The following is a 4,754-nucleotide window of genomic DNA, read 5'->3' on the forward strand; positions in this document are numbered from 1 at the left end:
ACGGAGACGGGAAGGCCGGGGCGGGGCTTCTGCTCTCCCTTCGGGTTCCGCGTTCTGCAAGTAGCCACGCCCCTTGCTCTCAGGAATCCGAACAGAAGGGACCCTGGAGGTCTTCTAGTCCAGCCCTCTCCTCAAGCAGGAGATCCTATCCCATTCTTCACAAAGGGCCGTCCAGCCTCTTCTTAAAAGCCTCCAGTGATGAAGCACCCAAAACCTCTGAAGGCAAAGCTCTTCCACTGGTGAATTATTCTCTTAGGAAGCGTCTCTTTAACTCCACGTTGCTTCTCTCCTTGATTACTTTCCATCCATTGTTTCTTCTCCTGCCCTCTGGGGCTTTGTAGAATAATTACCCACTCACTCACACACACACACAGACACACAAACATGCACAATCTTTCAAATAGTTCTTTCTCCCCATCCATTCCCAAGAAGGCAAATCATTCACTCTGCTGGGTGATATTGGTGGTTTCCAAATTAGGTAATAAATAAAAATCAATACCTTACAGGTGATCCTCAACTTATGGTCATCTGCCCATTATGAACCTCCGTCATAAAGGACCTTTTGTGTGTGTGGGGGCTCTCTTGTACTTTCAAATGGTCGTAAGGTGATGGCTGCCTGTGGTGAACCCCCATGGCTGCCTCTGCCCTCCAGCTGTGCCTGATGGGCTCTGGGCTGAAAGGGGGGACCGACCCAAACTCAGCCTCTCCCACTTGAGCTCAGAAGGGAAGGAAGGACAGAGAATCCCACACAGGAGGGGCCACAAATAATGAAACCCCTTTATGGCAGGAGGAGCTGAAGGCTGGCAGATGGAGATGCTGTGTATGTTTTTGTGTGTGTGTGTGTGTGTGTGTGTGTGTGTGTGTGTGAAGGAATTAGCAGTGTGAAACAGGCACACTGGGCTCTTTTCCCTACTTCCAGTTGACCTTCCGTGTCTCCCAGGACTGGACCTTCTTCCCAGAGAGCCCGAAATCCATAAGGAGAAAGAGCCTCCATCAGACCTGAGGGGCATCCGGGTACCAGGCGCCTCGGGGGAACCAGGTGTCCGGATCAAGGGGCTCACAGGGGGCGGGACGATGCCAGAAGCCCCACTGAAGTAGCCAATAGGAGTCCGGCAGATCCAACATTCGGAGCACATCAACAACTACAGTGCATGGACTGCACAGCACGGCACCATCTGACGGCCATCTTGACTCAGTCCATGCTCTAAAAAGACTCTTCATTATTCTGAACAATTCTTTTATTGAGGATTTTTCACTATATATCTCCCTCTCTCCCATCTTTCTTTCTCTCGTCTGTCTTTCTTTTTCTCTCTCTCTCCCTCTGTTACCCTCTATCTTGCTATCCCTCTCATTTCTCTCTCATCTCTTTTTCTATCTCCCTCTCATCCTCTTCTTTCTTTCTCTCTCTCCCCTCTCTCTGTCTCTGTCTGTCTGTCTCCCTCTCTCTCTCTCTCTCTCTCACACACACACACACACAAACACACAGACATATATACAAATAGACACGTTTTCTTTGTTGGCAGCCTCTCAAATAGTTCCCCCTCCCCCCTCCCCATCCATTCAGAGATGAAGAAGCTTCTTGGATGAGAAGCAAAACGTCTTCAAAGGAAAACAAGAAAGTCCATTTGCCTCTAGAAAAAGCCCCTTTGGGACAGGCATCTCTCTTTTTCCTCCTGGGATCTTTGCCCCCCCCCCCCGGGGAGTGGGGGAAGCTTGAATCCTATTTAATCAGAGCTGGGGGGACCTTGGAGGTCTTCTAGTCCAACCCTCTATTCAAGCAGGAGACTACACAAGTTTAGACACCTGGCAGTCCAGTATCTCCTTGAAAGCTTCCAGTGACACAGCATGAAGGGATGGATGAATAACAGAGTTGGAAAGGGACCTTGGTGGTCTTCTAGTCCAACCCCCAATGATGTAGGAAATCCTATGCCAGGGATCTGCAACGGAGGTGGGTTGCAAATCCTGGGGCTATCAGTTTGCTTGTGCTCATGTGGGTGCTCGCACGCGCAGAAGCGTCCAGCCGGGACGGGCAGAGTCTCCCACCTCACCATCACTGCTTTGCCCGATCCTGGAGCAACCCACCTCTGGTCTGCAACCTTAAACTCTCCCAAGAGCCACTTGGGCTGGTTTCCTACCGAAAATGAAACACCCAGAGCCACAAAACCTGGATGGGCATGGCCAACATGACATCACTGACTCCCCAGTCACATGACCCTCTCAGCCACGCCTATCCAGGTTTTGTGGCTCTCCATGTTCTCTTTGCTATGGGAAATAGGCATCTCCCTCTCTCTCACCTCCCTCCCTCCCTTTCTTTTTCTCTATCTCCCTCTCTCATCTTTCTTTTTCTCTATCTCCCTCTCCCCTGGCTTTCTTTTTCTCTCTATCGCCCTCTCTCTCATCCCCCTTTTTCTCTTTCTACCTCCCTCTCTCTATGTCTCTACCTCTGTCTCTCTTTGTCTTTCTGTCTCTTCTCGCTCTCTTGGAAAGCCCTGCGTGCTCTCCTTGAGGCTTTTCGGTTCCTGTTTTTCTTCCTTCCTTTTGGAAATCCAGGCTGGGTGAGTAATGAGCGAACCCGCAGTGGTAAGGCAGGATAAAAAGTAAATTAAAACATAAAGTGAGACGTGGCGGAAAGAAGATATAAAGACCTGCTTTTAAGATGTGTACAAAAACAGGAATTGTCAAAAGCCCAAAACCACAGGGAGTTCAGCTAAAGTTCTCACAAAGCCATTACGAGACTAGAGCTTCATACCTTTGGCCCAGACAAAAGGGGAAGCAAGACAGTATCTGCTTCTAAGGCTTCTCTCCTCAACGTAACCAGTCAGAAATGGGCTAAGTGTTTCCGTGTTGTGCTGCTTTTGAGAACGTATAAGAATGCCTCCTTCCATGGGAAGAGTTCTTCGGAAGTTGCATGCTTGCCTTTGACTTCCTTTTCTGAACCTGGCTGCCAAATAAACTTCTCCTTGATCCTGAGACGTCCAAGCCCTGTTATTTTCTGCCACAGTGGAGGCTTCCCTCCCCCTCCTCCTCCTCTCTCCCACTCAATCTACTTCGGCACAGAGAAGAGTGCCAATAACGGCATCCTCTTTTCTTCAACACCGATTCAGGAGCGGGAACGCACGCGCCCTGGAAATGCACAGGGCTGGGATGATGCCTGGGTGGGTGGGCGGAGCATTGTAACACTGCCTCTAACCGTCCGCCTGGACCGGAGCAAACCGGCCGAAAACCACTTCTGAAGCTTGCACTGCGAAGGATTGTTGGAGCCTCTTCTGACCCTCCGGTGGTCCCCTGAAACTCTCTGAGCTCCTCCAGGCCCGGCTTGCTGAGAGGGGGGGAGCAGCCCTGACACCTCTGCTTCCCCCCCCCCCCACAAACACGGCCTCAGCATCTCTGCCCAGGGAAGGCACAGGAAAAGAAAGGGAGCAGAGACATAGCTCTCACTGGGGCAAAAGAGCTAAGATTGGGGAAGGCACAGGCAACAGAAACAGGTGCCTTTCAAAGGCGGTAGCTCACATCTGGAGGTCCCACTGGGAGAACCGGCCCAGGCCTCTCTGCCATCCAACTCACCAATGGGGAGGGTTCTGCCAGGCCATCTCCCCCCTCCCCACTGGGTTGTTGTGCTCAATGCTCCAAGGGGGAGGGGAGCACTTCCCAACGTCTCCCACTTCTTTCCCTTGGCCCCCCTGAGAAGGGAGGAGGAAGGCCAAGCGTGGAGGAGGCCCCACCCCACAAGATCCGCCCACGCTGTTCTCTCCCAGCCCTCTTTGCTGGTGGCAATAGCAAATGTAATGCGATGAAGGCAGAAAGCTGTTGCTGTGGAAAGGCAAGTGCAGGGGTGATTCACTCCCGCACCAAGACTGGGACTATGCCACTGCCAAGACAAGACAATGGCTCTTCCATCCCTTTACTAGGACAGGGTGGTGGGGAGCCGCAACAGAGGGCCCAGAGCCGCATGTGGCTCCAGAGCCAAAGGTTGCCAACCCCCGTCCTAATGGTTGTCTTATCTCTGCTTAAGAACCTCCAGCAATGGAGAATTTTATAACGTCTGGAGAAAGGTTGTTCCACTGATTAATTATTCTATCTGTCAGGAAATTTCTCCTTAGTTCTAGGTTGCTCCTCTCCTTGATTAGTTTCCCTCCATTGCAGTCATTTGCTTGAAAGGTCAAGGAAATGGTTGCCAGCATTATCTTGGGCTAAGCAAATGTCAGTCTGGCTGAGCAGCCCAGGCAGGCGAGGGAGGCAAGTGGGCAACAGAGGAAAACGGGTGAAGAGCATCCGTGGAGATGAAGGCGAAGGAGGCAGGCGGGCAAGGGAGGGAAACTGGCAGAGAGAAGCTGGGCCACTGGGATGAGGACGAGCACAAAAGCAGGCGAGGGAGGGAAATGGGCAAAGAGCTGAGAGACGGGTGTGAGGATGAGCAGGAAGGCGGGTGAGAGGGAAGCAGGCAGGGGAGAACTGGGGAGGAGCAGATAGGCCTTGTGCCTGAGGATGAGCACAAAGGCAGCTGAGGCACGAAAGGGAGGGGCTGGGAGGGGAGGGGGCAGCCAGTGGGGGGATCAGCAGGTGTGCCAAACTGCCCCAAAAGTTAGCTACCTGATAAGTCCTTTTGCCTCACTATTTACTCTCTGATGGGATTTCAATAGAAAAAAAATATTTTCCCCAAACCAACATTTTTTAGAATTTCCCTTCTGTTACTGTGAGATGTTTCTAGTGACTTATGTGACATTGAAAAAAACATGTTTTCACATTGTCAATAA

This window comes from Thamnophis elegans, chromosome 2, assembly GCF_009769535.1.
Source record: "Thamnophis elegans isolate rThaEle1 chromosome 2, rThaEle1.pri, whole genome shotgun sequence".
NCBI lineage: Eukaryota > Metazoa > Chordata > Lepidosauria > Squamata > Colubridae > Thamnophis > Thamnophis elegans.